Below are 20,391 nucleotides of genomic sequence, written 5' to 3'. Positions count from 1 at the left end.
AAAGAACACCATTAGCTGCAGTGAAAAGGATAAAAACAGTCCGCACCATAACATAGGCTTGGACAGAATCCAATCTTCAGCTTGGACATCCTCACTGAGAATGCAAGGCTTTTCTTTCCAACACAATGCTCTGGTAACATGAGGCCATTTTTGTAAAGTCAAAGATTAATCACATTGTTAAACGTTCCTGTGGTCCATCATTATTGGCAATGTTGGGAACATGCCTCCAGATGCATAGAATGCTCTAAAGATACCATCTATGCTACATGGAGAAGAGAACCATATGATGCCTAGTTTCTCTAAATTTTTACTAAAACTGAAGCTCTGGAATTGTGTGCAATTTTTTTATGAGTTATGCTGAGTCACACAAACTGCCTGTAGCTAGCCTAAGGAATCATATATATATAATATATATATATATATATGTATGTGTATATATATGTATGTGTGTGTGTGTGTGTGTGTATAATGCAGATCCCGGCCCACAGGATCTGCTGTTGTGGTGGCAATATGCAAATACACACGGACTACAGAAATCCTGTGGAGGAAAAAGGGGCTGCGTGGCCGCTCTCCAAGTTAGAGAGAGGGACCCTGACCCCTGCCTGGACAGGCTTTTATTGTTTTTCTGGGCACATTACATTGAGGGCGATCCTCATTTACCATGCATAGGTTCACCACAGGCGATTACCTTTTAAGGAGGACAAAGGACAGGACACTGCTAATGACTTCAAAGAGAAGGATGTTACAGCTCAAGGGGGAAGCTGCTCACACTCCATACTTGGGTGGTTTAGCACAGATTTTTAGGAAGATGAAGATACTCAGTAAACATTTGCTGCCTCAATTCAGGGTGAGGGAGTTTTAGCAAGAGCAAGTCTCATAGCAGTCTACGTACAATGAAGGCCTTATTTCCCACTGGAGAACCTATCCATGGACGTGGGTCCTGCCCACCAACCTCGCTCCCCACTGGCTTTTCCGAGTGGGGGCTGAGCCACATTTCCCACGCTTGGAACCGTTCCCCACAGCAGTCCCCTGAAAGACTTGACACAGCAGGGAGCTGAACTACCCTGAAGGGGGGCTGAGAGTCCCTAGCATCTAGTACAGCAAAGAACAAGAATGTGGTGTGTGGGTGGCCCTAATTGGTGCACCTCAAGAACAGCGCAACTGGTGGACTAAAGGCCTAGGTGGGGAGGAGAAGGGCACTGAGGAACTGGGCTGGAGTCTGGACAACAGCGAAGAGCATGACTCAGGAAGGGAGAAGAGTGAAACCAATCCCTCCCCAGCCTGATGCAGACAGGAAGACCAGCAGAAATGGCCTGACTGGCATAAAGCCAGCAGAAGGCTTTTTTTTTTTTTTAATTCCTTCTTCCTTTCTGTCCTTCTTTCTTTATTCCTTCTTCCTGCCTTCTTTTTTAATTTTAATTTTTTTTAATTCTTCTTCCTTTCTTTCCTTCTTTTTGTATTCCTTCTTCCTTCCTTCCTTTCCTTTTCTTCTTCTTTTCCCACAGGTGAGACAATAAAACCTGGAGCCGTGAAAAGACCAGAGTTAGACCCAAACAGGGGTCATCCTAACAACAGAGACAGTGAGACAAATTTCACTTTGCTACTCCAGAGAACTTGCAAGGTGGGAGCGGTGAACACCAATACACCTGCTGGAAGAGGAAACCCACCAAAAAGGAACCACCAATAGATAACAACAGAACAAGGTGAAGGAAGGAGTTGAAGTCATACTAACTTCAATCCAGGACTGATCTGGAAATACAACTAAACAGTGGAGAAATTACTCAGAACAAATAACTGAACAAGAGTGAGAGAGAAGCCTCCAAACCTTGTACACACAGAAGAATCAGCTTCACCACAACCTGTCCACACCTACACAACAGAATACAAGGCGTGGTGGATGGAGTGACCCTCAGGTAACCAGCTGGAGGGAAGGACCCACCAAAGAAAGACCCAACGACAATCAAAACACAAAGACATACAGAGAGCCAACATAAATGACAGCCTAAGACCAGCGAGCTCAGAAGATTAAGGAGACCATACCACTGAATCCCACAGGAGTTCACACCATAAACCCAGGGAGTCAGAACAGGTCAATTGAAGAAGCAGAGGCTAACAAAAAGAGTCTCATAAACAATGGGTAGACAAAGAAACAATCCCGAAATGAAAGGAAAGGAGGAAGCCTCAGAAAGAATGCTAAGTGAAATAGAGGAAAGTCAATTATCAAATGTTGAATTCAAAGCAATGGTCATCAGGAAACTCAATGAGCTCACAGAGAACTACCAGAAATTACAGGGAAACGACAATGAACTCACTGCAAACTATATCAACATGAAAAAGGAAATAGAAACTATCAACAAAGGCCAACAGGAAATGAAGAATACAATTTCAGAACTGAAGAACACAGCAGAAGGAATCAAAAGCAGGCTCAATGAAGCAGAGGATCAGATCAAGGAGCTAGAGGACAAGGTAGAAAAAAACACCCAGAAAGAGCAAGAAAATGAAAAGAGGCTTAGAAAGAATGAAGAGGGATTAAGGGAAATGCAGGACAGCATGAAACGTAATAATATCCTGTAATAGGGATACCAGAAGCAGAAGAGTAGCAAGGTATAGAAAACATGGTTGAAAAAGTAATGATGGAAAACTTTCCTAATTAAATGAGAGAAAATGTCACACAAATCCAAGAAACACAGAGAGTCCCAAGCAAGAGGAACCCAAAGAGGCCCACTTAAGACACATCATAATTAAAGTGGCAAAATTCCAAGACAAAGAGAGAATCTTAAAGGCAGCAAGGCAGAAACAGGAAGTAATATACAAGGGAGCCCCGATAAGGTTAGCAACTGACTTCTCAATGGAAACACTCCAAGCCACAGGAGAATGGCAAAAAATTATCCAAGTAATGAGAACCAGAGGCCTGCAACCAAGACTACTTTACCCAGCAAGGCTCTCAATCAAGATAGAAGGCCAAATAAAGAGTTTCCCAGACAAAAGAAGTCTAAAAGAATACAACTCCACCAAACCAGCTCTGCAAGAGATGCTAAAGGGACTGCTTTCAGGAAAGGAAAGAAAAAGGAGAGAGAGGAACACAGGTACAAAAAAAAATGGCAATGAATAAGTACCTATCAATAATAACTTTAAACATAAATGGATTAAATGCTCCAATTAAAAGACATAGTGCAGCTCAATGGAAAAGAAATCATGACCCACACATATGCTGCCTACAAGAGACCCACCTCAGGACAGGAGACCTACACAGACTGGAAGTGAAGGGCTGGAAACAAATTTTTTCAAGCAAATGGACAGGAAAAGAAAAAAACAATGGGGTAGCTATACACATATCAGACAAAATAAGCTTCAAAAAGAAGGCCATAAAGAGAGACCCAGAAGGTCACTGCATAATATTCAAGGAAAGAATCCATGAAGAAGACATAAACATTGTAAATATATATGCTCCCAACATAGGAGCACACAAATACATAGAGAAAATCTTGGAAGACTTCAAGGAAGATATTGACAACAACACAATTATAGTAGGGGATTTAAACACCCCACTGTCAAAGACAGACAGATCTTCCAAACACAATATCAACAAAGATATTGTGGCATTGAACAATGCCCTAGATGAAACGGACTTTACTGATATATACAGAGCCTTTCATCCCAAAGAAGCAAAATACACCTTCTTTTCAAATGCACATGAAACATTTTCAAAGATAGACTACATGATAGGATACAAAACAAGCCTCAACAAATTCAAGAAAATTGAAATCATATCAAGCATTTTCTCTGACCACAAGGGACTGAAGCTAGGAACCAATGCCAAGAAAAAAAACCCAACACACTCAAAATCATGGAGATTGAATAGCATGCTATTAAACACTGAATGGGTCAAGAATCAAATTAGGGAAGAAATAAAAAACTTTCTGGAAACAAATGAAAATCAATTCACAACAATCCAAAACCTATGGGACTCAGAAAAGGCAGTCCTGAGAGGGAAGTTCATAGTGATACAGGTTTACCTTAAAAAAGATAGAATCATTTCAAACAAATAACCTAACCCTACACCTACAAGAACTTGAGGCACAACAACAAAGACAGCCCAGAGCAAGTAGAAGGAAGGAAATAACCAAGATCAGAACAGAGTTAAATGACATAGAGACTAAAAGCACAATTCTAAGGATCAATGAATCCAGGAGCTGGTTCTTTGTAAAGATAAACAAAGTCGACCAGCCTTTAAGCAGGCTCATCAAGAAAAAAAAAGAGAGAGGATCCAAATAAACACAATCAGAAATGAAAGAGGAGAGGTTACAACTGATACCACAGAAATAGAAAGGATTGTAAGAAATTACTATGAAGAACTGTATGCCAAGAAATTTGAAGAGCTAGATGAAATGGACAAATTTCTAGAAAAATATAATCTTCCAAAACTGAATGAAGAAGAAGCAGAAAACCTGAACAGACCAATAACAGCAGACGAAATTGAAGCAGTCATCAAAAAACTCCCAACACACAAAAGCCCTGGACCAGATGGTTTCATAGGAGAATTCTACAAAGCATTTTAGGAAGAGCTCACCCCCATCCTTCACAGACTATTCAAATAAAAATAATGTAAAATGATGGTGACTCCCAAACTCTTTTTATGAAGCCAGCAGTATCCTAATCCCAAAACCACATAAAGACTCAGCAAAGAAAGAAAACTTCAGCCCAATATCACTGATGAACATAGGCGCTAAAATCCTCAACAAAATATTGGCAAACCGCAATACGTTAAAAAGATCATACACCATGACCAAGTGGGATTCCAGCATCCAGCAATACATTATAAAGATCTTAAACCATGACCAAGTGGGATTCACCCCAGGAATGCAAGGATGGTACAATATTTGCAAATCAATAAACATAATACATCACATAAATAACAGCAAAGGCAAAAATCACATGATCATATCAATAGATGCGGGAAAAGCATTTGATAAGGTACAGCACCCATTTATGATAAAACACTCAGCAAAGTGTAAATAGAGGAAGCATTCCTCAACATAATAAAGGCTGTATACAAGAGACCTACAGCCAACATCATACTCACTGAGCAAAAACTTAGAGCTTTCCCACTAAGACCAGGAACAAGAAAAGGATGCCTGCTCTCACCACTCCCATTCAACATAGTATCAGAAGTCCTAGCCACAGCAATCAAACAAGAATAAGAAACAAAAGGCATCCAAATTGGAAAGGAGGAAACAAATCTGTCATTGTTTGCAGATGACATGATAGTGTACATAGAAAATCCTATAGACTCCACCAAAAAACTACTCGACCTAATAAGTGAATTTGGCATAACAGCAGGATACAAAGTCAATATTCAGAAATCAAAGGCATTTTTGTATACCAAAAATGAAACATCAGAAGCAGAAATCAAGAAAAAAATTCCATTTGATATAGCAACAAGAAAAATAAAATACCTAGGGATAAACCTAACCAAGGAGGTAAGAGACCTGTACGCAGAAAACTACACAACACTGAAGAAAGGAATCAAGGAAGATGCAAACAAATGGAAACATATACCGTGTTCATGGACTGGAAGAGTTAACATCATCAAAATGTCCATACTACCCAAAGCAATTTATAGATTCAATGCAATACCTATTAAATTACCCATGACATATCCCACAGATATAGAACGAACACTTCAAAAATTTATATGGAACCATAAACGACCCCGGATAGCTGCTGCAATTTTGAGAAAGAAGAGCAAAGTAGGAGGGATCACAATACCTGATATCAAACTGTATTACAAGACCATTGTAATAAAAACAGCCTGGTATTGGCATAAAAAAAGACAGATAGACCAATGGAACAGAAAAGAGAGCCCAGAAATAAATCCAAGTCTCTACGGTCAATTAATTTTTGACAAAGGGGGCAGCAGTATAAAATGGAGTAAAAATAGCTTATTCAACAAATGGTATTGGGAGAGCTGGACAGCTACATGCAAAAAATGAAACTCGAGCACCAACTTACACCATACACAAAAATAAATTCAAGGTGGATAAAAGACTTAAATATGAGTCATGATACCATTAAAGTCATAGACGAGAACATAGGCAGGAAAACCTCAGATATTTCATGCAGCAGTATTTTCACTGATATGTCCCCTAAAGCAAGGGACATAAAGGAAAGAATAAACAAATGGGATCTAATCAAAATAAAAAGTTTCTGCATGGCTAAAGAAAACAGTATTAAAATAAAAAGAGAACCAACCGTATGGGAAAACATACTTGCCAATGATACCTCAGAGAAGGATTTAATCTCCAAAATATATAAAGAACTCAGGCAACTCCATTCTAAGAAGGGTTCAGCTGGGGTGGGGTGGAGGGATGGGGAGAAAAGGCATACAACTGTAATTGAATAACAATAAAAATTAAAAAAAAAAGAAATAGAGATCATATTGAGGGTTATCAGTAGGGGGTAGGTGGGGGGCAGAAAGGGGGTAAAGGTACAAGGAATAAGAAGCATCAATGTAGGTACAAAATAGACAGGGAGAGGTTAAGAATAGTATAGGAAAAGGAGAAGCCAAAGAACTTATATGTATGACCCGTGGAAATGAACCAAGGTGGGGGAAAGCTGGTGGGCGGAGGGGTACAGGGTGAAGGGGAATAGGGAGAAAGAATGGAACAACTGTAATAGCATAATCAATAAAATATATATGAAAGTGAAAAGGAAAATCTCAAAGGAGGCCACAAGTTTAAAAAATCATGAACAACTTTATGAACAATTACCTACAAACACATTTGACAATCTAGATAAAATGGAGTTTCCTCAATAACACTCAACTAGAAAGAAACAGTGAATGTCTATAGAACAATTCCCAGCCATGAAAGTGAAGCCATAATCAAAACTTTCAAAAAACAAAATTCCAGGACCAGATGGCTTATAGGGGAAGTCTACCAAATATTTAAATAATAATTAGTACTTTTTCCCTTCACACTGTTTTAAACACCATAGAATAACACTGAAGAGAGTGTATGAGGGCATTGTCACAGTGGCTTTGGGTATAAAGCAGTGAGGAGGTATTAGAACCTCATTTGGGGGGAAACCTATAACTCTTCCCTAAAACTGTGCTTTGATCCCAAACATCACAGGTTTTGTATGTCTCTTGGGATCACGTCCCTGCATGGCAAGTGGGTGTGGACCAGGTGAATAGCCAGATGGCAATTTGAAATTATTCTCATCCTGTCTGGGCAAAGAATCCACCAAAAAAAAAAAAATGGTAACAGGTGGATGTGTAAGAGATTACCAGAAGCTTTGATGGGAAATAATTTAGTCTCTCAGAGAAACATGATGCCTCAGGGGGAGGTAGGAATGTCAGTGAGTTTTGTCTTCCCTCACACTTTATCCTCTATTCCCTCAGTGACTGGGTGTCCATAAAGTGATTGTGAAGATTAAGCCATTATCACATCAATGTGGTTGTGAAAGGAAAATAATGGAATTTGCCAAACTATCTGATGATTTGATATCCAAATTTTATAAAGAATGTAGAAAATCAACACCAAAAAACAAGCAATCCAATTTAAAAAATAGAAAAAGAACCTGAATGGACACTTCTCCAAAGAGGGCATAAGAAAAAAATCCTCATAGACAAAGAGAAATGTATGATGATCAAAGACAGTGAGAGGTAGAATAGGAAAAAATAAGTATTCATAGAAAGACTTGACTTTGGATAATGAAAACACAATAAAGTAGACCAATAATGTGAAATAAAATTGTACACTTGAAACCTTTATTGATTTAGTATGCCATATCATTTCTATAAATGCAATACACAATAAATAAAAACTCCTCCACATGTTCTCTGGTTCTTGCTTGTAATTCAAACACCAAAACCTGAGGTAAAATATCTATACCCAAAAATACCTTGTCTTTCAAAACCAAAAAACTAACCCTGGAACTCTTGAGAATAAGTGTCGTCATCAGTGAATTGAAGTCAGAAATCTCCAAGGTCAATTCTGCCACCTTAGATAAGAGGAGGCATTGCCCTTGTATACCACACTGGGCTTCTCAGGCTAATCACTTCTGAGCAGCCACAGCTGCCCCTAAGTGAGAGCAGCACCAATCCTCTCAGAAACCCAGGTATTGTGGACTCATGCAGTTCTTGCAGTCCCCTAGGAATTTATTTCCTCCTTTAGGAAACATGCATTTCTATTTCTCAAGTGTGTGTTGAGAATGTTCATTTATCTGCCACTTGGACATAGAAGTGTGTATTATAGTGGTGCACTGTGCAATATTTGGGCATGTGCTTATCAGCAAACTAGGAATCATCTTCAGTCCAGTATAGACACCGTCCCAAATCTTCCGCTCCATATTGTCTATTCTGTTAACCCTACTATCTCACTTATTGGCTATATTTTGTGTTTGTGGTGGGAAAATGCCCCCAGGTTGCAAACAAGTTTATTTTTAATTGTTATATATATTGTGATTTATTATATATACACATATATATCCTTAACGATATACATATAGTTTTATTTATATAGTGATTTAATGTTGGGAACCGCCCTGCCTGGTTTCAGAGGCTGTAACCCCTCATGGTTAAGGCTGAGTCAGAGTTGGGACCATAAGCCACTACGGAGACAAAGCTTGTCTCCCTGGCAGAAGTGCCACTTCTGCCCACTTCACCCTGCTTGGCCCTGAGCTTGGCCAGTTAGCCAATGACGGGTAAGAATCCTCAAAGGAGGATCAACCTAAGACAGGTTCTGGTCACGAAAGAGGCCTGCAGGGAAGGACTCGGGGGGCTGTGGAAAAAGGGGGTGATGGACCCTCGCCCCTCGGCTTTGAAATAGCCTGAGTCCTCATTCTGTCTGCAAGAAGTCTCCTAATCTCTTGGCTGCCTTACTTCCCTTGCCTGACTTAAGCCTGAAGCAATAACAGAGGGCAGTGCAGTCCTGTGCTGGGAGGGGCGGATTCCCTGGGGAATCAGGCCTAAGAAAAATACATACATTCCTGTGAAACCTACTTAATTTGTACCCTCAGTTTAAGAGATAAGGGTCCAGACCTGAGATGAGTCTGGCGCCTAAAGTTTTATGGCCCTCTAACTAATTGGCTGTAACTCAGAATAAGCCCTAAAAGTTCTCTGTAAATCTTGTATTGTTTAACCCTTACTGGCTGACAATGATTGATGAGCTTTATCTGTATTCCTATGCGAATGGACCTAATAAAAGCCCCTGGAGAGAGAGGCTCTGGGCCCTTCTCCCCTTGAGAGAAACGGCCACCTTTCCTCCCCAAGCAGATCATGTCTTGGTAGTCTTTTTCGTCGTCCATGGCGGAACCTGGGGGGCTGCGTTAAAGCCCCCCCACAATTTAATATTTAATTATTTTGAAGCTAGTTTATATTTATATTGAGGCAGTTTCTCTGAGGTCTCTTATTGGATCCAAAACAGAAACAGTGCTTTGGTTGGAAGGCAAACTACTGTCATTGTTATTTGTGTTATCCACATTTAAGAAGTAAGCACAACATTGAAGGATCAAGACCTCTTCTCTTTCAGCCTCAAATATAGAGGTGACGTTTTTAATCTATATGTTCCTTATCTGTACTCCTTAACTGAATGTGAATATAACTTCCACTATGTGTTATATGCTTCTGGGAAGTGAAATAAACCCTAGGGAGGAAAAAAAAGGGGGGAGAAGGAGGTACACGCGTGAACCGGGGACACGGGCCCCACACCCGACCCGACCTACCCTGAGAAAGGGGGTCTTTGGGCGCCATCCCCCGCCGCCAGCACGCAACCCCCGTCTCACCCGTCCCAGGCCGAGGGGCGTCGGGAAGGGGCAGCAAAAGCCGGGAAGGGCCAGCGAGCGCTGCGGCGACGGCCCAGGACCCGCGCCCTGGTCTCGTCTCGCGCCAGCGTCCATGGACGCCTCGCGCCGCGGCCCCTCCATCTCTCCCCGCCGCGCGCGGCCCCCGCGGTGGAGGTGAGGACGCGGAGGACACAGGCACGCACACAAGAGAACAAACCCTTGTGTCAAGGGCTGACTTTCCATACATCGCAGCGAGGGAGCTGCTCTGCTACGTAGAAAACCCTGGTTCAGCCGGGGTGGGGGGAGGGAAGGGGAGAAAAGGCATACAACTGTAATTGAATAACAATAAAAAATAAATTAAAAAAAAAAAAGAAAACCCCGACCCAGAAGCAGGTTGTCTAAACAAATGGTTTAGCGCCAGGTTCCCCACGAACGTACGTTAAACGTGAGGGGCGAGGGGGCGGCCCCCTTTCCGGCCCTGCCGCGTTTCCCTGGACGAGGGTCTCTCCACACTGGACCCAGTCCCCACTCCCGGCGCGAGCACCGCGACGTGCACAGGGGCATGCGCGCGACGGACCCCAGCAGGGGACCGGCCATCTGAGGCTCTGCGGCGCTGCCGTATCATTCCCACCGGGACGGGATTCTGACTTAGAGGCGCTCAGTCATAATCCCACAGATGGTAGCTTCACACCATTGGCTCTTCAGCCAAGCACATAACACACCAAATGTCTGAAATCTGCAGTTCCTCTCACACTGAGCAGGATTACCATGGCAACACATCAGTAGGGCAAAAACTAACCTGTCCTTTACGACCCTCTAAACCCACCTCACGTTCCCCTATTAGTGGGTGAACAATCCAACACTTGAATTCTGCTTCACAATGATAGGAAGAGCCGACATCAAAGGATCAAAAAAGCAACATCGCTATGAACGCTTGGCCACCACAAGCCAGTTATCCTTGTGGTAACTTTTCTGACACCTCCTGCTTGAAATCCCAAAGGTCAGAAGGATCGTGAGGCCCCACTTTCACGGCCTGTATTCGTACCGAAAAAATCAAGATCAAGCGAGCTTTTGCCCTTCTGCTCCACGGGAGGTTTCTGTCCTCCGTGAGCTCGCCTTAGGACACCTACGTTACCGTTTGACAGGTGTACCGCCCCAGTCAAACTCCCCACCTGGCACTGTCCCCGGAGCAGGTCGCGCCTGGCGCGGGTTTTTGCATGCCGGCTGGGCGCTTGGCGCCAGAAGCAAGAGCCCCTCAGTGCTCGGCACCCCCTGCCTCACCAGGTCAGTGAAAACCGATCAGTGTAGCGGTATTTCACTGGCAGCCCACGAGGCCGGCGTGCCCCACCGCGCCCCCTCGCGGGGACGGGCGGGTGCCGGGGCACCTCCCACCTATTCTACACCTCTCACGTCTCTTCACCGGGCCAGGCTAGAGTCGAGCTCAACAGGGTCTTCTTTCTCCGCTGATTCCACCAAGCCCATTCCCTTGGCTGTGGTTTCGCTGGATAGTAGGTAGAGACAGTGGGAATCTCGTTCATCCATCCATGCGCATCACTAATTAGATGATGAGTGTTGAGAGCTAGGCAAGAGAGCTAGGCAATTATAGGCATTGCTAAGCAGAAAACCTCTTGAAGGTCACCAGAATAGATAGGGGAGAGAAACAACATTGTCGGCCAAAGTAAAGGTAAACAATACGTGATTTGCAGAGGGCTCATTCTGAGTTATAGCCAATTAGTTAGAGGGCCATAAAACTTTGGGTGCCGGACTCATCTCGGGTCTGGACCCTTATCTTTAAACTGAGGGTACAAATTAAGTGGGACAGGTGGTTCTTATCGATAGGAGACAGGGTTTCAAAAGAAAATTTTAACATCTGATTAATGTTCCTCCAGAGCCAAGAGCTATGCAGAGATAACAGCAACTCCTGCTTTTGTAACTTGCTTGCTTGCTTCTCACCCTATAAAAGAGCTAGCCTGTGAGCGTTTGGCGCGGCTCTCATCGGAGAGTTCGCCCCTGCGCAGGTAAAAACTTTGTTTGGCCAATAAACCATCTATAAATCTCTTAAGAGTCTGAGTCCGTCAGTTCCTGGAACGAGAGATCTCGCTCTCGCATATAACATTTGGAGGCCCCAGCGGGATCCTCCATCTGGGAACTGAAAGGGAGACTGGGTAAGCGACAACAAGGATCCTCATTCTGAGTTTTAGAGGTCTAGACCAGTTTGGATTTGGGCCGGGAGATGGTCCGTCCGGTATAACACCTGGCCAGGGGGTCTGGGCCCTGAGGTGGTAGGTGGGACGCCACTGGCATTCCACCCAGGGGACTCCCAAGGAGGGGACGCCCTCGGGAGTCAGAGACGAGGGGACGCCCTCGGGAGGGGGAGCTTGGCTCCCCGGGGAGGGGGAGCTCGGCTCCCCGCGACAAGGGTTTTTTGTCGCGTCTGGTAACAGTTTCATTTTGCACGCCGTCGCATCTGGAACTAGTTTCGTTTTGCGCTGCGCTGCGCTGCGATGTGTGAGTGTGACAACCGCGGTATGTCTAAATAGGAGTGTGAACATTGTGTTTGATTGTGTGAGGACAGAGTGTGTGGCTCCACAGGCAACAGCCTACGGAGCGTGCGTGGGTCCTAACCTGCGGTTCCTTAGTCTGTCATATGGCATAACGGCTGGGAGTTTAACCCGGACTCTACGCGGGCAGCCTTAGCTAAGACAGACCTAAGTCCTCGCGAGAGGAGAGGCCAGGCGGACGAAGTGAGTAAATTGTCATTTCTGTTTGTTTTGTTTTGTGTGTTTGTCTCAGTTATGTGAAACTAACATGAAAATGGGCCAGCGGGAGTCCACCCCTGAACTCCCCACTTGATTGCATCTTGAATAACTTTTCTGATTTCCAGCATCGTGCACGCGGCTACGGGAGCGTGCAGCTCGATCCGGAGTTCCTCGGACTCTTTGCCAACTAGAATGGCCCACCTTCGGTGTCGGGTGGCCCGCAGCGGGGACCTTTGATCTCCCCATTCTCTTTGCTGTACGGGGAACAGTGTACAGGGTGCCACACACAGATCAAATGGTGTATATAGATGTCTAGTTAGATATAGCCTCAGATCACCCTGGGTACATATGTAAGTGTGAGTCTGGAAACCGGAGGACCTGCTGGACCCCGCAGTAGTCCCTCCGCCCTACCCGTTGCAGAGGCCCGATACCACCGGGCAGAAAGAGGAAACAAAAGAAATCCCCGGAGCCCTCTGCGCCACAAGAGCGGAGGGTGCCTAAACTCTACCCCCCCCCACTACCAGGACCTGGGGAGGACGTGTTAGACCCCTTGAATGCACTTCCCTCCCTACCCTAGGAGGGAAGTGCCTCATTCTACCCAGCCGGAGGAGGGAGGGACACTCGGGAGCCTTCCTCACACCCGAGGGGGAACTAGGGAAGGGGAGGAGGCTCCAGTGTCCCCAGCACCTCCGGCACTTCTGCCACTCCGTGAGGCACCGCCCGGACCGGGTGCCCCTGCCGGAGCACCCTCTCAGTTGCTATATGTTCCTTTCTCCACTAGTGATCTATATAATTGGAAACATCAGAACCCCCCGTTTTCTGAGAAACCTCAGGGTTTAATCTCCCTCCTGGAGACCATTTTTAGAACGCACCAGCCCACTTGGGATGATTGCCAGCAGATCTTACAGACCCTCTTTACCTCAGAGGAGAGGGATAGAATACTCTCAGGGGCCGCCAAGGCAGTTATGGGGGAAGAGGGAGAGACTGCGGCGGGGAAGGAGGGAGGTGGAGGATATCCTGCCCAGTCAGCCCCCTGACTGAGACCCTAACACGAGCGGGGGGGAAGGGACGCACTCCTTCAGTATCGCAGGGCTCTGTTGAGGGGATTAAAGGCAGCCGCTAGGAAGCCCACCAATTTTAGGAAGATTAGTGAAGTGATCCAGGGGAGGGAGGAATCTCCCGCTGCTTTCCTAGAAAGATTACTAGAGGCAGGTGTGGGAGTTCTTGGGAGCAATAGGATATTGCCACTTCTGGATTCTAGGGTTTGCAGAATTGGCTAAGCCTCTCCATGAACTTACGAGGGGAAAAGAGGGAAATATAACTTGAACTGAAAAAGAGAACCGAGCCTTCGAGGTGCTTAAGGCAGCTTTGGTATCTGCACCTGCATTGGCTTTGCCAGATTTAGGAAAGCTGTTCCAGCCGTGGCAGAAAACGGAGGCATTGCAAAGGGAGTGCTGAGCCAGGCTTTAGGACCCTGGAGAAGGCCCGTGGCCTATTTGTCCAAGAGATTGGACCCAGTAGCCTCAGGGTGGCCAGCCTGCTTACGAGCTCTAGCTGCCACAGCCATGCTAGTGAAGGAGGCCAGCAAGCTCACCCTTGGACAGAATTTGCAGATAATTGGGAAACATCATATAGAGAGAATTTTGAAATCCTCTCCTGATTGCTGGTTGTCTAATGCACGGCTAACTCCGTACCAGGTGCAGTTGCTGAATCCCCCAGCAGTCCAGTTCCTGAAAAGCGCCGCCTTGAATCCAGCCACCCTGCTGCCAGCCCCTGATCCAACCATCATGCATAGCTGCCATGAAATATTAGAGCGGGTCACAGGCGTGCGCCCAGACTTGCGGGATGAGGCATACGAAAAACCAGGGCTCACTCTGTTCTCGGATAGCAGTAGTTTCCTTAGGGAAGGGCAGCGGTACGCGGGGCTGCGGTAACCACGGAAACTGAAGTCATTTGGCAGCAAGCCCTGCCAAAAGGAACTTCAGCCCAGAGGGCGGAGTTGATGGGGCATTTGCAAGGTCTAATCTTCAAAAAGCTGCAGGATATCCCTGCATATCTAGGAACTTTGAGTAGAAGATGCCTGTACTGGTAGGGACTTTTGGCTGCCACGTATTGAGTTTAAGTGCTGAGTAAAAGGTTACAGTCCTTCCCAGGGTGGGAAAGGAGCAGGAATTAAAGGTAAACTGTAGTTAAATCTGGATAGGCAAAAATATATAGAAAGATTGTGAAAGTTTTAAACCTGGAGGAAAGGAAACCTCAACTACTTGTTTTCTGGTTTTATAGGAATGTAGTTTCATTTTGCTTCCGTTTCTAATCAGAAACCCCCTGTATCTGAAGACCTAGTTAGGGTCACCTGAAGACCTAGCGAAGGTCGCCTGTGACTGGTTGGAGAGAATGCCTTTGCCACTTAGGACCCAGGAAGGGTCATTTAGGCCTGATGTGTGTTTCAGCCTGAGGCAAAGGAGCATGTCTCTGCCAAGAGACCGGACCTGAATGGCATGTCTCTGCGGAGGCCCCAGTAGACGCACTGGTGCAAGAGGATGCCTCTACCTGTGTACTGTTCTTATAGAACTCTGTCTATGTTTTAGATTTTGTTCTGTATCTTCTCTGAAAAGAAAATTGAGGATTCCAGGGATAGTTAAAACTTCACACTCTGTAGGAAAGTGAACAAGGGAAAGTGCAAGATATGTAAATAAAGATGTATGAAAGGATACAGAAGGTTAGTAGATGTTGCAAAGGTCTGTGGGAAGCTGTGAAGATAGAAGAGGGTTTGTGAAAAGGTGTATAAAAGGTTATAAAAGTTTATGAAAGTTTTGGAAAGAAAGTGTGTAGGGCCAGTAATAGAAGGTATAAGGCATAGAGATGCAATCTTAGTAGATATCAGAAGGAAAAGGATTTTCCTTCGCACTTGGTATTTTTCTCCCTACTTGATCCCTCCAGAATTTGGCATTCTGAAGGAGTGAGTAATAACATAAGGTTTCTCTGCATAAATCCATTAAGACCAGTCATTAATAGTTTGTTAACTGATGCTTTGACTGGAATGTCACGCCTGAAGGAGGCATGTCTGGGTTCTGGTTGTCACCAGGAAGCCCTGAGGAACTGGGATTGACTTGTGAAGCTAGCAAAAGCCCACGAGAAGAAGCCTGGTACCTTGGTTGATTGTGCGGTTCATGGCAGTCTTTCCAGGGAAGGAACAGAGGTTGCTTTCCTGAAAGACGGCTAAAAGGAACCTGTAGGCACAACGGAAGCCTCAAGGACTTAAGTGAAATAGCTGGTACAGGCAAAGCCAGGTGGCAGATGTGTGGCTCTGCTTCTGTGCCCCGAGGGGCGGACTAAAAGTCAGTCTAAAGGTTCCCTGAGTGAGTTCCAGCGAAGCAAACTTAAAGATCATAGGCGATCCAGGCTGCTCTTAGTGTGTTTATGCAAATAAACAAGCTTCTTAATTTCATTAGGGACAGAATTGATACTGTAAAGCTTATAGTGTTGTCCCAACCATATACTAAGTTACCCCAGACCGACTGGTCAAGGGTTTGACCCATCGTCCAAGAGAAAGGGGGGAATGTTGAGGCCAGGCTTGAAGAAATTAGTGCTGTTACAGTAAAACAATCACCAGGTTTCCTGTTATGAACTTAGAAGGAAGCTGGGCTACAATGAACTCACTACGGTCGGTGGAGGGTTAAAATTAGCACAGCAAGTAATGCAGGACATGGGAAATTTTAAAGGGTTTGAGCGGTCTGTAGGCTTCACTTCAGAGCTTATCTTCCTTTTTCTGTCCTAATAGCCAAGACAGAAAGGGCCCAGAGATCTGAAAGGAGGGAAATCCTGGTATATTCCCCTCAGCCAAGTGAAGTGTAGTGAGCCACAGGGTTTTGGATAGGTGTAGCATGTCTCATACACCTTCCTCCAGATGAGCCATTCTTTACCTAGGTGCCTGCCTTTCTGATTCAGTAATTATGATTTAATTGTGCCTTCCAACTCTCTTGCCAAGTCTGTTTTCACCTCCAGAATACGACGAGGATGTCAACTGTCCAGTAAGGCCAGCCTTTGGACACCGAGCCTGCAACTTCGCAGTGACAGCCAACTGACTTGGATTAAATAAGGTCCTTCCCCTTACAGGAAAGGACTCCCTCCGTGCTGCACCCCCTTTCAGGGCACCCCTGACCCAAGGTTAGGTAGGACAACGTCCATGTCCAGCCGGAAGCAGTTACAAGAAGATGAGACCTTCGTCCATTGTCCTTTATATAATTATAAAGGGGTTATATATCTGAAAGGAAGGATTGAAGCAGGGTGCAGCCAAGAGGAGGGCCCCAAGAAGGGATTTGTAATAGGATCCAGAACTCAAGGTGTACCATTGTTTGCCACCAATTTCTTATCCAGAGTTTTGTGTAACTGGGTACATAATTCCCCAAGTGTATCTATGCAGGAAACCCAGATTTTGTTCTCCCCTCCAGGACTAGGGAGAAGAGAGTTCCCCTTATACCCATAGTAGCCACTGTGAGGATCTTAGGGTCCACCGCACTCAGTGCTGCAGCCCTCATTCAGGGAGAATTAGAGTTGAGACAGCTTTTGCAGATTTTCTCTAAGGACATATCTCTGCTGCAAGATCAAGTAGCTTATTTAGAAAGACAGGTAGATTCATTGGCAGAGGTAGCTCTCCAAAATCGGAGAGGATTAGATTTATTGTTCTTAAGGAAAGAAGGATTATGCGCAGCATTAGGAGAAACTTGTTGCTTTTATGCTAATCATTCAGGGATAATTAGAGATAGTATTAAGGTCTTAACCCAGAGACTGACAGAACAAGAAAAGCTAGAAAAACCAACGTAGTACACAGGAATCTATAAGATGTCCCCATAGCTGACTACCCTGATTTCCTCTATTAGTAGGCCTTTATTAATTATACTCCTGTTTAACTTATAGCCCCATCGTCATTAATAAGCTTACGTCTTTTATTAAGGAAAGGATAGAGACCGTCAAGCTGATAGTATTGGCCCAGCCCTACACTATCCTTCCCGATGAAGAAGATGATTCAAGGATTTGACTCATAAGTGCCAACAAGGAAATGGGGGAATGTTGAGAGCTAGGCAAGAGAGCTAGGCAATTATAGGCATTGCTAAGCAGAAAACCTCTTGAAGGTCACCAGAATAGATAGGGGAGAGAAACAACATTGTCGGCCAAAGTAAAGGTAAACAATACGTGATTTGCAGAGGGCTCATTCTGAGTTATAGCCAATTAGTTAGAGGGCCATAAAACTGGGTGCCGGACTCATCTCGGGTCTGGACCCTTATCTTTAAACTGAGGGTACAAATTAAGTGGGACAGGTGGTTCTTATCGATAGGAGACAGGGTTTCAAAAGAAAATTTTAACATCTGGTTAATGTTCCTCCAGAGCCAAGAGCTATGCAGAGATAACAGCAACTCCTGCTTTTGTAACTTGCTTGCTTGCTTCTCACCGTATAAAAGAGCTAGCCTGTGAGCGTTTGGCGCGGCTCTCATCGGAGAGTTCGCCCCTGCGCAGGTAAAAACTTTGTTTGGCCAATAAACCATCTATAAATCTCTTAAGAGTCTGAGTCCGTCAGTTCCTGGAACGAGTGATCTCGCTCTCGCATATAACAATGAGGCATTTGGCTACCTTAAGAGAGTCATAGTTACTCCTGCCGTTTACCCGCGCTTCATTGAATTTCTTCACTTTGACATTCAGAGCACTGGGCAGAAATGACATCGCGTCAACACCCGCAGCGGGCCTTCGCGATGCTTTGTTTTAACTAAACAGTCGGATTCCCCTGGCCCACACCACTTCTAAGTCAGCTGCTAGCCGCCTGCCGAGGCGCCGCGCGGAACCGCGGCCTGGGGGAGCGGACCCGGCGTGTCGCGACCCGCACCCGGCGCCGGCCGCGGAGGCGCGGGTAGGGGGCGAACCCTGAACCCGGCCGGGAGGGAAGAGCGGCCCCACTCACCACGAATGTGCACCCCTCATCCGGCACAGCTTAGGCCTGGCAGAGCGCGAGGTCACCACGTCAATCAAACCAGAAGCGAGCACACCGAGAGACCCCAGCCGGAGAGGCACGGAGGCCTGGGCAACTACAGCGGGGGGGGTGGGGGGGGTGGGGGCGGGGGGAAGGCCGCGTGCCAGGCGCGCCGCTCGCTCCTCATTCTCCCCCCACCTCCCCCGGGGCGCAACCGCGAACCACACAACAGAGCACCGCTTGGGTGCCACAGAAGCCGGACAGGGGAGTGCGAGGAAACACGGAGGCACAACCACGGCCAGCACCCGCAGAGCCGGGCAGACCACGCTTCTCTCTCCCCCGCGCGACCGGAACGAGAGTCGGGCTTTGAGTCGCAGCCCAGAAACCCCACAGGACCGACGACAGACAGCATGCCCCACTCATCTTGTGGTACAATCTGCCGACTGCAGGCACAGGAAAGACGGGTCACGGGGGAGGGGTCTATCCACCGATCGGCCCCGACCTCCCGGAAGGAGGCGCGGCCACAGGCCATGCCGCATGTCACCATCACCCTTAGAGAAGCGGGCCCCCCCCCCCCCCCCCGAAAGGTTTCACGGGCCATCTGGTCGACCCCACGCCCCCACCTCCAAAACAGCCCCGTACGTACGTACGAGGGGACCGCGCACACGCGGCGTCCCGAGGACCCGAACTTGCCCAGAGTCGCGTGCAGGCGCCCGCGACGACACGGCCTCCTCGCGGGGAGGGACCGTCCCCGTGCCCGAGCCCCCCGCAGGACGGCTCAGTGGCGCTCCTCGGCTCCGTAGAGGGGACTCCGGAGAAGAAAACGGCGGAAAGAAACCCAGGTCGACGCCCGGGACCCACGGGTGCCCTCTCGCGGGCCCACCTGCCCTCCGCGGGCCTCCACGCGAGGCCCGTGCCAGTGCCCGCCCGCCTCCGGAACGGGACTCGGACAGTTCGGGCGGCGACCCAGTCGCGCGCGGCGCCCGGGACCCAGGCGGCCAGGTGTCCGTGTAGGGAAGACCCCGGGCGACACCCCACGGGCGCGGGCTTGGCGCCCGCCCCCTCACCTCTGCAGGGTCGCCTCCGGACTTCGAAAAATTCCTCCGAGGGGCCGCCGAACAACGCACCGACGCCAGGACCGTGCGCGGACAACGTCCGAGGAGCCTCGTCCGGTCGCCCGACACGGCCCGCCTCGGTCGGCAGCTCCGGAACGGCCGCGAGCCACCCACGTCAGGCGTTCCCGCTCGAACGACCCGGCCGGTCGTTCGTTCGGTCGGTCGATCCGTCACCGCGGCCGCCCGAGCGCGCTGGTCGACCCGTGCCGGCGACCACACTGCCCTATTAGTCCTGCAGGTACTACCTCGGGCCCGGAGGTCGGGCGCCGACACGCCGGCGCCGCCGGCACGATCCCGGCAGCGCCGTCGGCCGGCTGGAAGTCCAGCGCGTGCGACGCGGCCAAATCGCTTTCCTCGTGGCTCCGGAAGGGACGGACGATATAAAAGCGGCCGCCAGGTGGCGCCCGAAAACCGTCGCCGACGTCAGCGGGATGGAGCCGGATCTCCGACTGGCCGGAGCGACCCGCCCCCGGCCGGGGGGACCGATCTCCTCCCCGCACACCACGTCCTCCTCGGAGCTCCCCGCCGCCACGGCGCGACCGCGGCAGCGGTAGGGGGACTGGGAAAGAAGACCTTGGGCTCTCGGGCCGCGGCCCGGTGACTGGCAAGCGACAGAATTTCCCCGGAGTCGCCGGCGGGCGGGCGCCACCGGACCGGACCGAGCTTCCACCCCCACGACCGTCTCCACCCCGCTACCCTCGCCGCCGCCGCCGCCCCCCCATCCCCCACCCCCCACCCCCGACCCCCGGCCCGGCCCCGCCCCGCCTCG

The 20,391-nt window shown here is 47.7% G+C and overlaps 1 long non-coding RNA gene across 4 annotated transcripts in view; it reads right to left on the bottom strand.

Moving 5' to 3' along the window:
- Positions 1 to 19,968, bottom strand: part of LOC123479725 (uncharacterized) — a 60,711-nt gene extending 40,743 nt beyond the window's left edge. For all 4 annotated transcript variants that reach the window (XR_008427013.2, XR_008427012.2, XR_008427010.1 and 1 more), the window contains exon 1: positions 19,575 to 19,968. This is a non-coding gene — a long non-coding RNA (uncharacterized lncRNA). The remainder of the gene's footprint in view (positions 1 to 19,574) is intronic.
- Positions 19,969 to 20,391: the final 423 nt, after the last annotated feature.

The sequence above is a fragment of the Desmodus rotundus genome, chromosome 1, assembly GCF_022682495.2.
Source record: "Desmodus rotundus isolate HL8 chromosome 1, HLdesRot8A.1, whole genome shotgun sequence".
NCBI lineage: Eukaryota > Metazoa > Chordata > Mammalia > Chiroptera > Phyllostomidae > Desmodus > Desmodus rotundus.
This window is presented reverse-complemented; position numbering and strand designations above follow the sequence as displayed.